The sequence below is a fragment of the Agelaius phoeniceus genome, chromosome 1, assembly GCF_051311805.1.
Source record: "Agelaius phoeniceus isolate bAgePho1 chromosome 1, bAgePho1.hap1, whole genome shotgun sequence".
In the NCBI taxonomy this organism is placed as follows: Eukaryota; Metazoa; Chordata; class Aves; order Passeriformes; family Icteridae; genus Agelaius; species Agelaius phoeniceus.
The window spans coordinates 17,952,322-17,974,245 of NC_135265.1; the positions used below are offsets into that span (position 1 = coordinate 17,952,322).

A 21,924-nucleotide genomic window follows, 5' to 3' on the forward strand; every position below is an offset into this window, starting at 1 on the left:
CCATCAAATATTTTATCATAGTTTTGCAAGCAGCAGCAGTAAGGAATGAGCAAGCAAGGAAAAGAAAAGGGAAACTTCCAAAACAAATGTATTAGTGCTTTGTTGAGAGAGGCTTGGCAAAAATCTGCAATGGACTCGTGTGCTTTTAAGAGTGTAGAACCTCATGTGCCCAGCCATGACCTATCTGGATGACTGAATGCTGTCAATGACAGACAGGAGAAATTCTCCCTCTAGAAAGCATCATGTGCCTCCTCTGGTGCCCTTGGGGTAAGGTGCATGAAGAGGGATATGAAAAAGTCAGCTGAGGACTAACTACATAAGAAAAAAAATTATAATTTCTAAAATTCATGCTGACAATTTCATCTTCCCTCTCCAGCACCTCCAAGGGATTGTAGAAAACTGTGTATCACCAAGCCTGACTCCACATTCCTAAAGTTACAGAGCACAAAATATTGTGGATATTGCTGATCTGAAATCTACACAATTTTTCTCCCCTCTCACTCCTTGCTTGATAGTGTGACTGGATTCATTGTAGTTACAGTGATCCATGGCAGATGAAGCAAGAAATTATTCCTGCCCCACCACAGGTTTTTCCACTCGTAAGGGAATTGCAGTGTCAGTACATAAACAATAGCTGTTCTTATCACAGCAGGTTCTGCACTCAGGAATTAGAAATGATGTTCCTCAGGGCCAGAGATCAACAGTCTGGAGTATCAGGTATTAGCAAGAAGAAAGGAGATAACCTGATTGTGGCCACAGCAATAATAATTAAGTTTAACAGAACAAAGGTGTGTACTGGGATGGGTCATAAATGAGCCAGACAAAAATTATTAAGTCAAACAGGAACATGGCATAATTTTTTCATTTACACAGAGAATAAGTCTAGACTGGACTTTTAAATAAGATATGATTAAAATATAACTAAACAGTATTAATGACTTTATAAGAGGGAATTCAATACAGTTTTCTATTGGTGTGAAGAACCACTGCAACATACTAAGCTATATTGTACATACTGACTCTGGCCTGGGCCAGCAGAACAAAATGACTCCTACTAACTTGAGCAGCTTTGGGATCATGTCTTCAGGGACAGGCAAATGCAGATGTTTTACACCAAGACAAGAACCGAGATAAAGAAAATCCTCCTAGATTTCTACTGTACAAGCTACACAATATCCTGTTTAGTTGCTTCACATAAAGCTACAACAAATGGAATAGTATCTGTCAAAGAAAACACAGCCACTAGGATATGCTGGGTTGCAGTGAGAGGAAAATTCCAATGTTACGGAATTTTGTTATGGAGAGGAGAAAATTTCCATGGGAAGATTTGAAAGCAAGGAGTTTAATTTCCCCTAACTTCTGGACTTCATATTCCTGTATATGTTCATTCATTACTCATAAGTCAAAGCAATCTGTCAAAGAAAAATTCCTATTTTCCACCATAACACCATTTAGATGGAGTACTTTAAGATGGAAAATAATTTGAATATGGGACTGAGCTATTGCTCAAAATCTTGTGTCTGAGTACTGTTGTATGTAACATTATTTACTTTTGCTTTAAAGTAGTGCTTGGAGTACAGAGCCTCAATCAAGACTCCCTTGGGCTGGGCAGGGCACAAATACCTGGGCACCCAACCCCTTTCTCAGAAGTTCACCTGCTATTTTAAGCCAGGACTCAGGCCCTGGGTAGAGTGTACCAATGGGGAGACTGCTGGAGCCAGAGAGTCCAGGGTGCCCAGGAAAGATTCACTGGGGCATGTGGGCAGGGACCTGAGCTGGTCACCAGGAGCCAGGCAGCTCTACCCAGTGGATTACAGTGTCTTCTGCCACATGGTTGGTATGTCTTCTCTTTCCACTTTTCTCTCTCCTCCAGACTCTTTGCTAATAGTAAGGATGTGAAGGATGGTCTTTTCTTGCTTCTCATCTGTACCTCTTTGGTGTGCCTAGACTACCACACCAAAGAGTTACAGATGAGAAGCAAGAAAAGACCATCCTTTATATTTCTCTTTTAACCACTCTCTCATATATAGCCCACTTTCTGTGCTGTTTTAAATCTTCTCTCCTCCACCAAAAAACCCCCATGTTGCTCAATGAAACCCCATACTCTTCTACATAGGCTGTCTTAAGCCACATGTTGCTGGACTTTGCATGACTCAGGGACAGAGAAAGAGGATATTGGGTTTATCTGAGCCTGTAAATACTGGGTGCTGTCCCACATGGTTGCTTTGAGGGCAAAAGGATATTTTTTAGTGCAAGCACAGGATCATGTGCTTTTCAACTGCAGCCATGTCATATGTTTACCTGAGGGCGGGGATTCCTTTAGCACATAGCTCTTCCTTGTTCCTACTGCCTATAGACCTTACATCCTTGAAATGGAAACTTGTCTTACCAATCCTTAGGTTAAAATATGGTAAACAACTAGCAACCATTTCTGTATAAAACATTTAAGGGAAAATCACATCACTGAGAATCTTTCCCTTTCTGTAGTAAAAAAGATCATATCATGTTTAAACATCTGCTGTGGAGGTTTTTGGTCAGTTGAACAAGACTTAAGTCTAAAAGATACAGATTTTGCTAATTTTTTTTTAAAACTGAGTCGCTATATGCTAAAGAGTCAATGTTCTATAAAACCAGTTATGTTCTTTATTTCAAAGCCTGTTGGCACCCTGAGTAACTTGCTATCTTTTGAAAATGTCTATATGCACGAAGTCAGCAAACCAGCAAACCATCCACTCAGGTGGGCAGAAGGAGCCTCGCTCCTGGTGGCTGCACAGAGGACAAGCAGAGCCGGTGACTCTGCAGCCAGGGCTCTCAGAGCTGTGTCTGCACGCACCAGGGCAGTGCCACCAGGGCAGTGCCAGCCACCAGGGCAGTGCCAGCTGCCAGGACAGTGCCGGTCAGCACCCAGCACCGCGCCTGCTGCTGAGTCACGGGCACAGCACCAACGCTCCCGCTCACTGTGCAGCCGGATACCACACACACAGCCTTTATCTGACTCAAGCCTTTATCTGCTATGATCTCAATGTGAAACTCGGGCAAAGGGAAAAGTAGGCCAAGTTTCTGACCTGGCAGCCCTTCCCTCTGCTCTCCTAGGCCTCCTCTACATCACCAGAGAACACAGCAACTGGCTTTGCCCCAAGATTTTCAGACTGCCAAAAACCTACACCGAGCATGTTCCCAAGGTGAAGGTTGTCCATGCACCCTCTTGGAGACACTGGGGAGTTCCCAACAGACTTCATTAATCACCTCTCAGCCAAGTGAAGCTATTATTTTTCTTACTCTCCCTCTGACACCCTGTACTTCCCTGAGGAAAGCGCTCCTATGCTCTGCAAGCTGGCTCACCCAACAGTAAACACAGGACACCTGCAAAGAATTTTATTGAGACCTTGCAGTCTATGATGAAAAAGCTACAGAAATACTAACTACTGATACAATACTGATAAATTAAACTGTAAAGAGATCTTTTATGAAAATTGCTCAACAGAAAAAAACCCCTCTAAAACGAAGGCAATCCTGTACTTTTCCAATCCTTTACTTTTCTACTTGAGGAAAGACTTAAGTAAAGAACCCTCAATCCAACAACAATAGAATCCATCAGATTGTTCTCTCTTCATAAAATAAATTGACAACTTCACTGTACTAGTTGTCCAAACCTCTCAGCTTCACCATTAGTTGCACTATATGATTACAATTCTATCATGACTGATCTTTCATTCCAGTTGGATATGGAAAGCTGAAAGCACAAATCCACTTTTGAAAAAATTTTTTTTCAAATTTTTTAATATTTGAAAATATTCTTAATATTTCTAAAATAAGATAATTTACAATAAGAAAAAATACACTTGAAAACTGCAGAATTGGTAAATAGTTAAATGAGAATTTTAAGTATCTGTACCAAAACTGTCTGAAGCCAAATCAGACAACACTGAGAGGCTGTCACACCTGTCTCTTCTTGCTTTCTCATAGAATGCCTTCTAGCACCTATAAACTTCCCCATTCTATTGGGCCATTACAGAAAAAAAATCATGCTGGTTGCAGTTGTGGGTTCCTTCAGCTAACCAATGTCATATTTGAAAACTTCAAACACATTTGCATAATTTGTAGCTGTTTCTGATCAGAAGCTTTTCAATGATATGTACTTTCAGCAGACAACTCTAATCCAAGAGAGCTGAAACATTTCAGAAAAGTATCAGTAAAGACGAAAGTTGAAAAAAAAACCACCCAGCAGACTTCAGTCAACGGTGATGTTATTTCTTACCAGACATCCCTGAGGTGCTCTAGAGCTTTGGCTTTCCAGATTCATAGACCTGGGTCAACTTGGTCATAGTCTGATCTGGGGTAGGGACCCCAACTCTTCCATGTTCTCTTTAGCAGGGTGGGTGCTTGGTATTTGGGGTTACTAAGCAGCGAGATGTGCTGGGGTTTCAATGGCCATCACTCCCTGGCAGTGCTTCCAGACTAGAAGTTTACTTGGCAATTTTGGCTAAGAATGGACCCTCTGATGCCCAGTAAAATGATTTCAGACCATGAAACCACTGACCTTGCCTATGTTGGAAGCTGGCCTCAGTTAAATCTGGCCCCACAGTACAAGGTTCTAGGAGCTGCCAGGGTTCACAATTGTTTTTCATTATGGGAACCACACACTGGTAAAACAAAACTGATTTCAAACACTCAAACTTCCAATGAATGGGGAAGTCCAAGACCCAGCTAGCTGTTCTTAACATGTTTCATATATTTCTATTATTTTTTCCTGGCTAGTTTTCCAGAAAAGGAGTTGCAGAGCTCCCCAAGAAATCTCAACATTTATAATTATCTTCCCAGTATTAGCAGGCACCTAGGTTTCAGTTCTTTCAGTCCTTTTGTATAGTTTGGTACAGGCCCAGCTGTAAAAACCTCTGTATTATGGTGAAAGGAGACTTGAGATAAAAACTCAGAACATCTATGAAACAGGAACTTTCTCTTTCTAGGGTCTGATTACTACTATGGTGGATATGTCAAGAGAATAATTGGGTCTTTCTTCTTCCATTTATGCTCTTAATTCTTTGTTTTTTTCTTTGCATTGATGAACAGCAACACAATCAGTCAATATAAGATGTTTCTTAGCATGAGTCTATGATGATTAGTGATGGTGAAATCATCCAGTCCTCTAGTTTCTATGTTCACAGATTACTTTTTATTTTGGCCAGGGTCAGCTAGCTAGAAGTTGACATGAACAAAATAGGAGAAGCAGAAGGTGATGCTCACTGTCTTAGAAGGTGGAATTTAGATGGAATTTAGAGGACATTTTAGAGGAAAGGAGGCATTCTGACTGAAACATAATTAGGTGCTGTCACCATACTACCCAATATCACTGTGACATCCAGTCCCCATATTTTTCTCCCAGTTGTGCAGATGTGCATAGAGGTTATGGCAAAAGCACTATTTGATACTCAAAAGCAGAATTTCTAGGATACCATGCTGTGGTTACCAATACATTGACCTGAAGCTCAGACACACCATGCTTTCCCTTGCCATACCATAGAGCATCAAACACATTCTTAACATTATTTTCCCTTATTTTATACATATATGTTTAATATACACTTGTGTATGAATCCAGTCCCTACAGTGATCCAAATGTTTTACCTCAAGGTATTTTACATGTCTCAGTATGTCCTTTTATATCCCTGACTACGTATAAGCTTAATTCATACCATATCCTAAAGCTCCCATGGGGAAAACAAAGAATACCTAGTTCACTTTTTACTGAACGTAAAACAGATCCATAAAATTCTAAGCTAACCACAAAACAAATGTAATGGTAACATCAAAAATAATGTTTGAGTGCTTCACCTTTGCATGCTGAAGATGGATCATGCAAACAAGCAGAGAGGAGAGGTTGCAGACCAAATCCTACACAGTCTACTCTTTTGGACATAACTTCTTCAGCTATCCAGATGCTATCCTGAGTATTTGTTTTGACAATTTAAAATATTACCACCCTTACTACACTCTTAGACAACATTGTTGCCTACGGACCAATAAAACAATCTTTGATAAGATCTTTGCTTTGAACTAATTAAAGTCACTTACTGTTTCTTAAGGAAATCCCCTGAATGGCTACAGCAGTGAGATGAACATTTGGTTCCACTTCTTCTAATAAAGCACTTTTTGTTTTCAGTCTTGAATATTAATCCTTGGTTTATAGTATAATATTTTGTATATCCATGTCTTCTGCAAAAAGGTTTTGAAACAGGGAAAATGTTCCTTTTTCCCTCTGCTCACACCAGGCCATCTTGCTTTATCCGGTCACCTAAGTAATGCTGTTTGAATAGACTGAAGTACTTTTCCACGTGACAAGCCAGCAATTTCTCCTCCCCTTCAAAATTAGTCACTAAATAACCTCCTTGGCATGTCACCCAGTCACAAACTGTGCAACACTGTGATTCAGCCACTCAATCATTTTTTAATGTGTGCCTATAAGATGCATAGAAAGAAACTAACATACTGGAGCGAACCACAAAAGAGACTCACAGAGGGGAAAGCCATAAATAAAATAGTGAGTAACCTCTGTTTCAGTAACACAGTGCATTTCAAAGGCAACACTATGAGACCTATACATATTAATTCCCCAACAGGTGAATACCTCCAACTATTTAGCAAAACCAGTAACAGAATTCTGGAAAAAAAAATCATCAAAATAAACCTGAGAAGCTTTTCACCTCCTCAGATTGGTAGTGCCACTGTAGAGGAAGCACCAGCTCCTCCCGTGGAGGAGCTGTCTACTCATTAACCAGGCACCTGAGCCACCTGGACAACCTGAACTTCGGGGTCCCCATAAATCAATCCCATTGTTATCTCTGCAGCAAACCACATAAGCCATTATGTTTGGTTTGATTTGTTGAGTGGGGTTTTTTTTTGGTTTTTCTTGTTTTTTTTTTTTTTTAAGAGGAAGCAATAGAAAAGGTAAATACATTTTCAAAAATTTGAACAGAAAGGATGCTTCACTCCCTTCTATGCCCTCACACAAAAATACTATAGAATATGGAAATTGTCTCCTTAAAAAGACAGCATTTGCAGCCTAAAAGAGATGACACTTACATGTCATAAAGGCAAATCTCATGACACAAACCCTTCCCAGTCCTGCAGTTATCTTCTGCTTTGGGGGGTTGGTTTTTTTGCTCTTGGTTTGGATTTTTGAGTGATTTTGCTATTGTGCAAGTAAAAAATTGTCTGTATCATCATAAATGGCATTCAAAGGAATAAAAATACAATTTAAGCATATGATCATGAGCTAATACTGCTGTACAGAATCAGCCCTAATGGGACATTACAGGAGCAGCATTTCTGTTTCACAGTACTGCTCTAAGTCTCAGCCACTAGTGAAGGAGGCATCATTCATTCCTGCTATGAAATAGCAATTTGACACTAAGCACTTAAGTAACAGGAGAAAGATCAGAGCAGAACTGGTAGCCAAAACTAAAAATCCAGGTGTTCTACCCCTTACTACCCTCAGCCCAGCATCAGAGAAGTCTTCCGGTTTTCTAGACAGCTGCTGTGAATTCTGATTTGTAATCTATGCCATAAATTTGTATGCCATTATTGATCTTGACTAGAACTTTACAGAATTTATATGCAGTGTAATATAAACAGTTTTTTCAGAAATGTCTACTTAAATGCCTACTTTTCAGTTTCCATGTAAAATATTTTAAAAACATTATTTTTATTAAATATTTGCACTTGCACTATAATAAAATATTATTATGGCACAGAAACAATGTTAAACCTATTTATTTTTATTTCAAATTTAATCAGTCAAGGATTGTTTCTTGCAGTGTAGGGGTAAAGCAGTATTTACCATTCAGGCATCTGGTTTATATTTGGCAGGTTTAACTAACCAGTCAAGCATCCCCTTTTAATGAATGGGTGTATATACTTGACCTAGTTAGAAAGATGCTTAGGTTGGCAGACCAACCAGACTCAGAAACATCAAGAGTAAAAAAAAAACAAGCAAATTATCCTAGAACACTTTATTGCCACATGTGCTTTTCAGCAGTTGCAGAGAATATTCTTCTATCCATGTTCTTCCTTACAGGCTAACAAACCTGAAGTGAGAAATTATTATGCTAACATGCAGGATAAAAAAGATGACTGTACTTTGCTAAGTTTCCCTGCAATGAATTGCAAACTGGTAGGCTGCACATTTTCAGTAATTGGACTCTAGCATGACAAAGTATATCCCAGAACATCAGACAGGGATATAACCAGCTCTCCATGCACATGACATGATATTCATGTATGTCTGATGTATACAAAAAGCTTTTCATTATATGAATTAATCTGCTTTTAATTTTATAATATATCAGGCACAACATCATAAGTATTGCAGCTATATCATTACCAAGGCTGTTATTTAATTTGTAGGTTCTAACAATGCATACAAACAATTCAAGCATCACTTTCCATTTCAATTACTTTATCAGAGCCCTCAAGCATTATCTAGCTTGCCATGTATTATCCCATGTAAAATTACTTGCCATATATTTGTTTAGAAAGTACTGTACAGAAAAAGAACTTCTTTTCAGTTCAAGCCCCTGCGTAAGCGAAGGGCATGCCCCTAAGAGGCACAACACCCTGTGCTTCACTGAGACCAAGCCTGGAAGTTCAGGTTAATTTCAGACTTTAAAACAATGTTAATGTCTATATTAATGATAGGCTCAAGTCACCACAGACCTGTAATGCCAGTCACCCACCTTTCTTCTAAATCATCAACAGTGTTGGTCTGGTGAACCTTTCCATCAATTTGTTAATCACATCAATTTATTTTTTGCTTGTTTCCCTCATTTTGAAGCAGAAAGAAATGTTAGAGGCGAAACATCAGTAAAACACACAACTATAAAGCCAGAAAATATTCTGAAGTCTCCTGTGGGGTATACACATGTGGCATAGACATAACTTATTGCTTGACTGTTAATCAAAGTTCTTTCTGCTCCTGATAACAGCTCTTTTTGTTCCTATTCCTTTAATATTACTTTAATGAATGGAAATAATCGAGTAGTTAATGCCTCGTGGTGCTATAAACAACTGTTTCCTTGACAGAAAACATGGAAGCACTTCCAGTGATTGCTGGTCACTAACTCACGACCTGGTTTTGTTCTCAGCACTCCAGAACAAAGTGTGTGATGGAGTCAATGGAGTTTTGCTTAAATTCAACAAGTTCAGTCCAGCAGAACCCAAAGACACTTTGCTGACAGCTTTTCGAGCTGAATTGCAAAGAAAGCATATTTTTTCCTGTATTTGGGGGTTTGGGGTTAAAATTTTGGGAGTGGATTTGGTTTTTGAGATTTGGGTTTTTTTCTGCCAAGGAAGGTCTCACGCCACCTCATCAGTCCTATCACCCACCCAGCTTCTAATTTTGATCCAAGACACCAACAGTTTGAGATGACAAAGACCAATCTGTGGAATGGTCTGCAGGATGTCCCAGCTCTGCTGGCTCTGATACACAAGACTCATGAAGGCAGCTGGGGAACTGCCATCAGCATCTTCCTTCTCTCTGCTTAGGGTGGCACCATGACAAAGTCAATTTCTTCTACAAAAGGAGAGTGATGCTTAGCTTTGCCTCCAAACACTCAGCAGAGAAGAAAAAAATGTTCTTACCTCATCCTGATCCCAGTCTCAGTTGCTTCCCTGTGGCAAAAATGAGGGAGCAGAACACAGCCCCCAAGTTGCTGTCCTTCACAAAGTCACCCAGGTGACACACACTGGCATCCAGCCAGGCTGTGCTGCTGCCACTGCACCCTACTCTGCTCTCCATGACCCTGAAAAACTCTTTCAAATTGGCCTTGACTTTTTCACATCGGCTCTCCAGCCCACTGCCCATGTTTGTACCTACAAGGATATGTGCATTGTTTCCTTGAAGACTGAAAATCCTACAGAAGCTCTTTGATTTTGAGAGGCCAAGCTAAACAAACAGGGAGGGAACAGAACAGTTCTGGCTGCCTAACACATACTGGATTTGAGATTATGTGCAGACCACATTATCTTCTCCTAAACATGCATATTGTTTGTACTCCCTCTGTTTACTGGTTCCAAAGGCATGCAGTGAAACAGATATGCCTTGGAGTAAACACAAGTACCATAAAATTCTCTTATACTTATTTCAAACTCCCTAGTTCTTACAACACACATGCAAACAAACAAACAAACAAAAAGCTCTCTTACGCCCCAGAGCACATTACTACTGGCTAGAATGCATCACTATAAAGGAGACAGCAACTTCACTGCTGGCAAAGCAGCACTCTCACTAGAACAGCTGGAGCTTGCAGTGTGGACCAGCCTGTGCACAAAGCCTTTGAACCAGCCCACAGATAGCATCTGAGCTCCCAAGAGAACAGGGTTGTCTTGTAACCTGTATATTAACATTATGTATACACACATACATATATGTTTTGCATAAAAGCAGTACATTTTTGGCCTATCCTTTGGTGATGGCAGATCAGAAAAATCAGTATAATCTGAAATTTTTTATTTTTAGGGATTAAAAAAGTTAAAGGCAAACAAAAGTGGGAAGTCATCTGCTGGAAACTCTATAAGCCTCTCAAAAATTTTTTTAAGTTTACTAGAGCAAATATAGCCAACTCTCACTGGAGTTGCATGAAGAAGGTTCTGCAAAACTGAACTATTACGTCAGGTCTGCAGTCTGTCTCTCTACCCTTTAATTCAAACCTCATGCTTTCCCCTTGTTTCTGTCCTGATTTAGGCAAGGACATTTTCCTAGCTATAGGAAAGTATCACAGCATGTATCGCAGACATATATGCATTAAGCACCTCTCAAAAAGTCAAGAAGCAATATTAATTGCTCTGGATTGAGGATTTGTCTCACCTAATGTTTCATTAAAAGAAAGTCAGACAGACATCCTCCAGAATCAGCTCATTCCCCTGAGCTGGGTGGGACAAAGCTGCCCTTTTGCATTCCCAACCTCTCACCACTGGCTGCAGTGGGCGGCAATTTTTACACTGATCTTATAAGGATTAGATTTAAAAAAAATTCTTTATAGTGAGCCTGCCCATATGTCTTTTCATTTAGCTCACTTTCTGTTCTGTTTCTCATCCTACTTTTTTCCTTCTTTTTTTCCCCCTTCTTTATAAGAAAGCTGAGATCCTATAATCCCAAGGACACCGATGGCTTCATTCCATCTGCTGCTTGCTGGTCCATGCAAGGGACATTACTGTGATCTGCCTTGGAAAATCAAACTTGACCTGTGGTTCCTGTTTTATTGAATTAAAAATCAAGCATCTCTCTCCTGAAGCTGACAATAAACATTATTTATTTCTCAGCAGAGCAATGTGGAAGGACATTCATTTTCCTCTTCCTCTGTCCTACCATTAGTACACTTATTTATGCCCAAACTTTCTAACTTTAAATGCAGACAACTGAGTTTGTGGCATGAAATGTTCCCTTCTTAGTTCATAGGTAATGCAGAAATATTAATAAAAATAAGCAAGTCATGTGTTGCAGATATTTTACTAACACTTAACTCATGACTTGGACTAATGACTTTAAAGATCTTTTCCAACCTAAATGCCTCTGTGATTCCCTGAAACAGGGAAGAGAGACAGGAGGTAAAGAAGTATTATGTGGAAAGGTAATAGGGAATTCTCAGTGTAGAAATACAAAAGAAAGGAAAAAAGACAAAACAAAAAGGGAATGAGGCAGTGCAAAGAATAGTAAATAGGAGTTTGTGAAAGATGAAAGAGAGTAATATTGGAGATGGAGTGCTGAAAAATTAATAGGGAAATAAGAAAGGGACAATAAATAAAAAAGGAAACAAAAAAAGACAATTAATATGGGAAGAGAGGAACTGATGAGAAAAAGAGGAGTTAAAGAGATTTGCATATGAAGAAAAAGTCAACAAAAAATTAAATGAAAGAAAGAGAAAAACAGAATAAGTAGAAAAACATGAATTAATGCAAATTTTCTTCAATGCTAGATTTTGCATTAGTTCTTGTTATGACAATGCTGTCACTAGGCATGGTAGAGAGAGGGAGAGAGCAAGAAAGGAGGGAGAAGAGGGACAAGAAAGAACATCCAACATAAACTTAATTCATTTTGTTTAATATTCTGAGGCTTCATGGGTTTTTTGGCAGATGGGGTCAGACCGTGAGGGTTGTTTTTAGGAAAGAAGTGAGCAGAGCACTTCAGGTAAATGCCAGCTGGAGTGACCCACTAATGCTTGAGGACATGGGCAAAGGAGGTGAGACCATCACTGGCCTTTGAAATTCACTCTCATATTCAAAACAAAGATATTTGAGATGCACTTTAAAGCTATAAATGGCTTTTGAAACCCAACATTTGGTTCAGCCATTACCACTGAAGATGTAGGTAAGGCTCCAAACAGCTTCATCTCCCTCAGACAGTGCAAGAAATAACAATTCTCTGCAAGTGAGGCCTGAATGCAGCATCTCTGAGACGCCCCAAGCAGTGGGACTGCATGCTGAGAGAGAGCGCTGAGCTGGCTGCTGCCCTCTGTGCATGTCTGCTTCTTAGTGGGGGACAACACAAGTTCTGCTTTGACTGAACCAGCACCAAGCTCTGACAAGTGATGGGACATGGCATGTGTGTGTACATTCACACGTGCATGCAGCCCTTACTTCTCAGAAAAGTTTTTCCTTATCAATTCCATTGTGTTATCAATTCCATCGTGTTATCAATCCCCTGATTACACAGATTTATGACCTCAAGAACACCTGCACATTAAGAGCTCTTTGGCAATCCTAATGTTCAATGGCCCTTCCCATTCCTAAACTGAGGTCACCTTTTTTTCAGGTGTAAAACGAGAACAAACAAAAAAATAAGAGGAAAGCATAAAATGCGAGCTTTTATGTGAGCTTTTTACATTCCCATAAAATGTGAGCTTACAACATGCCTCATCTTAAATACAGAGCCCATTCCTTGAGCTGTATTTGGACTAGCCTGGTCGTACCTGTGCTGAACCTGCTGTCACAGATGAAGTGTCAATGAGAAAACCTTGACAACACACTGGCTGAACTCTGCTTGCAAGGGAATGGAGCAGAAGGCCACTTGGAGCTTGACCCAGAGCCATCCCATGAGAGCCTCCAGTCTAGCCACACTTTAGGCAAAGTGAGCAAAAAGATGGATGAGATGCAGCACATTTTGCATTGGCCTGTCTGAAATCACAGTGCCTCTGTGTGGAAGTTTATTTCCCCAGCAGCATTTCATCATTTGAGCTATCTCCCCTCTACCACTCTGCACTGCTTTACTGCTGATTGGCAAGACAAACACCCAGATCACTTAACAGGCACTCATTTCTGCCTATTTATGTATTTAATTTCCTATGAACAAATGAAATGCGAGAGTTAAAAAAAATGTTTAGATTATCCAATTAAGCAGAGAGAAGTTAATAAATTTCTCATGCTTTATTTTCCTATGCTTCCTTCATGTGCTATGCAGACAGAATGGTGAGTGCACTAAGAAACCTCTTGGCATTTCAGCCAAGATTTTTCAGGGTGTTATCACAAATGACAAAAATATAAACACACTAAAACATAACACATTTCAATCCTAAAAAGGTCGGATTTACATAATTACATCATATGTTTGCCAATATCCACATTTATCTCATCAGTATAGCATGGCCCACCCATCCCATAAGCTATTCAGATTGTTTGGATTGAATGTATAAAAGCTGTTACTGATCTATTTTTCTAAAGTTAACATTATGACAACCCTCATAACTAGTGCTGCATTCAAACCAATTGTTGCCTTTGCTTTCAAACCAACTGCTCCTTTCTTCTGATTTTCCACTGATGCTTTTTATGGCAGAATTTTCTGAGAATAAACAGAGTCATGTAATTCATGAAAATGCAGAAAGCATTTCCTCCTCCCTCCCTATTCTCTTTGAAGAGATGAAGGACACCATGTACATAACATAGACAACCACCACCAATGAAGGGAGCCAAACCCTTCAGACCAATCCCTATTTCAGCATTTCCTTAGGACACCACAGAACTGATGGGGTCATCTCTTTTTTTTCCAAAAAAGGAATAGTTTCAAAGATGTACAGTTCTGGTACAGATCAGCATTTTTATTTGGTTTAAATATGCTGTATATCAGATTTCTGCTATTTAAAAGAAAAATACTTTTAGTAACTGCACTCATAAATCAAAATAAATGCATGGCTTTCTGACTCCCTGTACTAACTCAGCCTTATTTTTGTTCCATATTTGTATCTCTTCTCATTGCATTGAAAACAACTAAAACTGAACAATTTGATATAGTTAAATGAACTTAAAGAAAGTGTAACCCTTGGTCTCATCTTACATTACCAAACAACTGAATCAAAATACAATTCCTATTACAGATATATGATAAGTAAAAAATGTAAAAAATATAGAAATATTATAAAACAGAGCTGATAGTCAAAAGACATAGGCAGCATGTTTACACCTGTTTCTTCCAATACAGTGACACAGAAAATCAGAAAAAATAAGTTGTTGTGCTGAGTTTCAGAGTCAGCAATACTGGCAAGAGAAATGGTAATGAACAATCTGACATTCAATTGGATTTTGCAATGCAAGTGTCCAAGCCACACCACAGCTCATAGCCTTAAGGTTGAACAGCATTTGCAGTTTTATGTCTTTTGAAAAGACAGAAGTGCTATCAGTGCATCAACTAAGAGTCTTAGATCACAAACTTCCTCCTACACTGTTTGAATCCTACATTTTCTTTTCCTTTTACTTCCTTCTATCCCAAAAATATCCAAATTGGTCAGCATGGCTGAAGTAAACAATCTAGTTTACCCAAAGGTCAAGTTATCTATAGCAAATATTAAGTGACACCTTTACCCAACACACCCATTCAGTCTTTTCACTTAGTCACATGGAGTTCAAATTTGCAATGATGTAAGAAAGACATATATTCAGACAAAAAATAATTTCAGCATCACATCATTTCTCACGGAGTCCTATTGCGTGCTGATATTTGCAACTGTCTTGCTTTTGCCAGCTGAGGCTTTTTTTAACCCCAGATCTTAACCTGTATCCAAGGAAAGATATTTTTACTGCTCATATTTTCAGAAGACTGATTAGTTTTCCAGAGCCCTTATTAGAAAAAGTACAATCCAGCATGGAGAAGAATCAAGATCCTCAGATGTATAACTGTGCTTTCTTAAACACCAGGTAATGGTTTACTCCTCTTTGTTAAAAGGAAGATAGGGACAGAATTAATTATCTTTACAACTCATAAGGCTAATGACTAATAATATACTGATCTAAAGACTTAGTGGAAAGCAGAGAATCTGGGACACAATCATGAGCTAACACATTTTGGATTTGTGGAAAACTTACTGGAAAAGCTAAGGTCCTGCATGACAAGAAGAATGGCTTTTTTGAAGAAGAAATATTCTTGCTAACTTCACTTGGTTCTGGGAATCGTGGTAGCAAAATGTTCACCTTCAAAAAGTTATTTTTAACCCCCGGTCAAGTAACAGCTCATTTGGAAAGCTACCTGGAAGTCATAAAACTTGACTGGACTTTGAGTTGCATGACTCCTGCAATTCAGATAAGCTACCTGGTTTACAAAAGAGGTAAAGAAGGACCTCCCCTCCTCATAAGGGAGGTCACAGCCATGAGCATTTTTATCATCTATCAATATGTTCAGGGAGCTCCTGCAACATCTGACTCTGTCAAGTATTTAGGAATTTCAAGTAAGTCAAATTAGTGCAAACTGTTCTATTAAAAGCAAGGAAAGCGGGGGGAAAAAAAGAGCAAAACTTCTAAAGAATTGGCACAAGGAAATATTATGTAAAAAGAGGTGGAGTAAGAATAAAACCAGAAACTAGTAGACAATAAAAAATGGACTCAAATCTAATCCTTATGTTTTTATTCAGGCCAAGCTCTCACTGAAGGCAGCAAAATCTTTGCCTGAGAACCTCAGATGTATGAGAGATAAAATTTCTAGTTTTAATGAAGGGCTGGAAAGACCTTCACCCAAAAGAGATAATATGTTGTCTGTGGGTAACTTCATTAGCTGCAGGGTAAGCTCTCAGCAAACCTCAGCATGAAAGGCAGACCAGTTTGAATACAGGCCTGTTAGTGGGAAATAAAGAACCCTCCTCCTAAAAATTCCACTCTCTGGAAGTTTCCAGGTAACTGGTTTGTGATATCTACCACATGACACTCCTCTCAGACTGACTGGGAGATTATTGCATGGGTGTGGCAAGCTCGTACTCCTTGAGCGGTTTCATATCAAGAACATGACACTTTCTTTCAACAGCAGTTTCACATAAACTTAAAATCCATCCTCATTAATTGAAAATAAAAGAAACCCAAGACACCCTAAAAAGTATCTTTTAAAATGTTGGTATAAGTAATAGTATCTACAAGGTTATATTCCTTATGCTTACATATATTCCTATACATACATATAATACTATTCCTAATGTTTGTGAAATAAATAAAATACACCAAAGCATAAAGCCATCATATTAAAAAAGCCACACTGGAGTATCCATCCAACTGTTACACAGGATCTGTATCTTTAAACAAAACAGCTTTGGGCTAAAAAACATTTGAGATTAATATACTGTTTTATGTGTAGCTAAAAAAAAATATAGTTTTTCCCTTACAATTCTATCCTTTTTCTCCCAAATTTAGGCATGGCACAGCAGTAGGTATTGTGTATCAAAGGACACATGAATGAAAGAGAACAAGTACATTTACAGTCTTTCATCACAGACTGATTTGATGCAGGTACTCCTCGGTATCTGCAGGTCTGTAGTTGCATAAATAATTGGTAACTACTGAAAACCCACTCAAAGCAAAAGTAGTAAAATCCATATGAGTAAAAAGAAAATCCAGAACATCAGAGACTTTTATAAATTTTGTTCAGATCTCAGCAAGATTTGTAACAGCCAGTAGGAAAATAACTGTTCATGTCCAATATCTAAGTTTGAAAACAGACATAAAATCCAAGAGTAGAGGTTGGTGGTTTAAAGAGCAATTAAATATTTATTTTCTCACACAGCTGAAGGAAGAACAAACAGTTTTCATAGTTCTGATTGAAATTCCCAGTTAATCTGAATATATATTTTAGTTTGGAAAATAAAATTAAAAAAAAAAAGAAGAAAAAAGGAATTATATATCCTTCATTATTTATAAGCATCATCTTACCTTACATGTCTTGGTGAGTTCTGTTTCTAGATGGCTTTGGCAGGTATTTTAATTCAGAATGAGTTTCAGCAATACATGCCATTACATCTGCTCTTTAAAATAAACTGCTTTTTCTCTTTTCGTCAGACCAAGTATGTGGCCTGAAAGAGCTGCAGTGTCTCTGCTCAAGAGATTTCATGGACACTCAGAGGCTTTCTTTCCACTGTATTCAAAGTTAAATCTGAGTAAGGAAGGCATTTTTCCTGTCCCGGAAATCAGCATAACCAAAACCAATGCTGAGCTAATGAGAAATGTTTCTTCCATGTGTTCTGTTTGGCAGACACCGCGAGTCATATCGAGGAAACACGTGATGTTTATAAATACAATATGGCTTATGTTGTCATAACCTCTCAGTGACAAAAAGAGCACTAGAAAAAGCAGACAGCAAAACAGCAGGAGAGATGAGATTTGTATCATTTGGAAGGTTTCTATCAGATAATAGAGGTATTAGCAATTGCCTTTTCATTTTGGTTTTTTTTTTTTTTTTTCCCAAAAGGAAACAAAGTTTTAAAGTAACAGGATCAGAAAGGTAAAAACAAGGCAACTTATATAAATGCTGTCCTATGGGCATCCTAGCACTAAAATACAGTCACTCAATTTATTGCTTGAATTATTTTCCAATAAATACTTTTGTTCTAAATACCTCTATATAATGCAAAGAGATTTTTTTTTTTTTTTTAGCTGTAGTATGCAATGTAAAGATATAACTGTGGCAGTGTTTGCAACTTTTATGTTTATTGATGTTAAGGTCATAAGCCACCCAATGAAGAGAACTTAAAGATGCTAGATGTATGTTTACAGGTACCTTAAGAACACAGAAGAATTATTCTGCTTTTATTATTTCTCTATCTTTTCTGCAAAGCAGCACTGAATTTTAGCCTCCTTGGAAGCCTCACATTTTTGGACAGTTGTTTAAGGGTTTCTAGTACTTATAGGGTAATTTTAAGTTCACACATTGCATCTAGCTCTAGAGAGTTAAAATGTTGGCAGCCTGCTAACCAGTCACTTTCAAGGGGAAAAATGAAAAGTTGGAGGTGTGCAATTTCAATAATAAAAGCTACTTAGCACAAGTTTACAGAACTTAACAAATGTCTGTCTTGTTTTCCTATACAAGTCATTTTAACTCCTCTCCTCTCACCCTGGCAGTGAAAATCCCCATTGCTGTTAGGAACATTATTAACTTTTTGCCACTCTAACTCCTACAAAACCTGGAATTTCCAGGTACTCTACACTGCCCCAGCTCAGCTCTGACTCAAGTTGCACTAATTGTTCTTTCTTGGAGAAAAAAAAAATAAATTCCAAAACACCTCAAAGCATACCTCAATACAACAACAGCCACAACAAGCATTCTTTGGATATTCTGACCTCACCCAGCAGAGACCTTATGCAAGTCAGACAATTAAGTAAAACTATGGTAGGTCTAGGATACCTCAAAATAAAGGGTACCTCACAGACTTTAGGGCAGGTGGATGGGAAGAAGAAGACTGCCAAGCAAAATAGCCACTAGTTTTTACAAAGTAAAAACTCCCTCCCAGTTCTCAAAATTGGGTGGTAGGTGAGGCCCAAAACCAACCACTGCATAAGCCAACATTATTAGAATCCAGCTGTGCCACCAGAAACACTGACTAGTTTCTATAACAGAGGGGGAGATGGTAACCTAAGCTTCTTTAGCCTTTAGCCACTCCAGAAAAGGAGGGTGTAGAGAATGAGGATAGAAAATATGCTGTGCACATTCAGTGGGGGAATCTCTTCAGCTCAACAGCCCAGCACGGAAGGAGCTGTGTCCATTCACTCAGCACCATATAAAACCCCACAGCCAGTTCCTTACAGCCACGTCCTGGCATTCAGTCTGTGCACCACGGCTGAGTGAGTGCCAGCCTGGGCCCTTCCCTTCCACCCCATGCAAATCACAAATGGCAATTCCAAGGGCACAGAGCAGCATGGCTGTGTACGTGCATTTACTCTGGAATTCACAACAATGCCAGAGGGGAAAACCAGACCATCTAAACATTTGTTCATAAGACAGTATTTTGTCAGAAGAAAGTACTGTTGCACAGACAGCTAGAAAGTGCTGATAAATGATACAAGCTCAGGTGAAGCAATAAATGAATGAAAGGCAGCAATGTGAAGATATATTTTTCAAAAAAGCCCCCAGCTGTTGCAGATTTACAGATTACATTTTGGGAAAGGAAAAATAAAAAGGAAAAAGCACAAGCACAGATATTCAGTGAGACAGCACTATGTGGCCTCTTCTTGCTTAGCAGCATTCAACATGGCAGACCTGTCAAACAGACCATGCTCTTTGAGAGGGAAAGGGCCAATACCAGTAAACTACCTTTTCTCAAACACAACCCACTCAGATAAAAAAGCATGAAACCAAGAGCAGGAAAATTAGAATTAATGGACATGAAAGCTGAATGGCTCAATAGAAGATCTGAAAGTTACAGATCCCACATCGTTCTTGGACATTTTAAGTCTTCTTGTCCATATGGGTAATACTTAATACTTCAAGTGTTACTGCCAATTCTTATACAGGTCTAACATCTGGTAGTTAAAACAGGTGTTCAAGCTGGCAGCTAAGACTATTTTCTTAGATTATTTTGGGCCAGTTACATGGAAATTATTATAAAGCACATGAATAGAAGCCTGAATGTCATCAAACCCAGGGATAAACATTCCAAAGGGACAAGAAGAAACAGTAGGAAAAAAAACAGTAGAAAAATCTGTAAAGGCAAAACTTTCCCAGTCACCAGGAAAATAAAGCTTTAACTCACAGATGACAGGAGACAGCCACACTCTGAGTATCACCATGGAAAAATATACTTACAATGACTAGTTCATTATATTCTAAATACTGTTTTTCAATGGTCTGACAGTCAGCTGCTTTTCTGTAGGTATTTTGAAACAGTTAAACATGATGCCAAGCACACACTCCCTCCTTCCCACTGTAGTGAATTAGCACTCATACATCATATGAAATTGATGAATATCAATTTGCCTAATGCAAAAATGCCTATGCAAACATAAAAGGAGAGATAAGAAGCAAAGGTTTTTCTACAATCTTATGGGTACTCTGCAATAGCAGTACATAAAATGTGCATGTTTTTCACTTAGAACCCTTACGTTTCCCCCTCCTTTACTCTGGTTTGCTAAGGAAGGAGGGATAAATAATCCATCTGGCTATTGGTGTTTTTTTCCTGCTGAACTAACAACCTGTGAATCCCCAGGTAAATTTTTACCAGATTTAACCAATGAGTAGAAAAACTACTATGTCCCTATAAATTTTGTCAAATTAGTGATTTGACAGAAGATCCTACTGGGCCAAAGAGAGAAACAGTTGCAGTGTGAGCTCCAGCTTTTTAGACCTCAGAGGATGAACACTGGAGAGTGTCATTACTTTGGGAAGAGCCTCAGTTAGGACCTGAGTATTGCTGCATAAGGAAGAACCCAACTAAAAGACACACATCCTTAGAAAAACAGGTTTCAGTATTTCTGAGCTCAAGAAATCACTTGTTTCCATGCTCATAACTTTGAAGTGCAGAAGTTCACATAGATCAAAGGGAAGACATTTTGCATGTTTCTCCACAAAGCCCCTATGAACATCCTGGCTCTGACTTCACCCCTCAGACCAGAAAGACAAGAAATCTACCAATGCAAAGCAAAAGCCAAATGAGAAAATAGCTCTTTGCTGGATGCACAGAATTTCAAAATGGCATCTTTGCATTTCTGTAAAGTAAAACACAATATTCTGTCATGAAAACACCACCTCTGCAAAGGCTGTCACTGTGTCACCATTATATTTTAGTTATGGCCAAAAGGTGCTAACTCAGATATAATCAGGAGATGTTGAGTGTGCATATCTGTTGTACAACATAGGATTTTAAAATAAGCAATTCAAATAATTGCAGTTTTTGCACAGAGGCAGCACCTGTGTTCAAAACAACTCTGCCAGGCAGCAAATGTCTGGAAGAGGGCCAAAGAAGTAATTTTTACTTTCAAATATATGTAGTTAACTACAATAGTACCTTCAAATAGGCCTAGAACACACAAATAAAGCCACAATATATACCTTCAGCATCCACTGTACCTGGAACAAGAACAGTATAAGATAACTTTATAAAGCCACAGTTACAAGCATTCATGTCATAATGCACAGTGACAGTACATCATGCCTTTGAATATGAATGAGATGTATCAGATACATCCAGTTACTGCCACAGGAATGTAACTAGAACGGAAGAATTCCAGGATGTTACAGAATACACAAAAAACTATCACATCTTCCCTCTGAAGCACATCTATTTCCTTTCTCATGTTGAGTGTGCAGCTGTGTGAAAAATCAAGTAATTAGATTTCTGACCTATCCAAATGACCATTTTATAATTGAAGTGCATAAATGAGAGGTGGTTGAGAATAGTCCCTGTAAATAAATTATTTCAATCTTTCTAAAATATTGTGGCCTTAAACTGTTGAAACACAAGAAGTACTTACACAAAATATTAGTAATAAAGCAGGGAGACATGCTCAGAATTAATAATGAAACCAAGTAGCAAATGCACAGTTAAGGAAATCACTTCACAGGAAATTTTCAGCACAGTTGAATCAGCTTTGGAACACACATAAAAGCCACAAAGCAGGCAGGACAGTAGTGGCATTGTCTTCTGGCCCCATGGATGGAGTTAATTTGGTTGTAGTGTTTCCTGTGGACAGACCTAG

At 38.7% G+C, this 21,924-nt stretch overlaps 1 protein-coding gene across 14 annotated transcripts in view; it reads right to left on the minus strand.

Moving 5' to 3' along the window:
• The window catches only part of KIAA1217 (KIAA1217 ortholog), a 355,505-nt gene that overhangs the window by 51,037 nt on the left and 282,544 nt on the right, over nucleotides 1–21,924 (minus strand). The gene's annotated exons all lie outside the window — the stretch shown is intronic.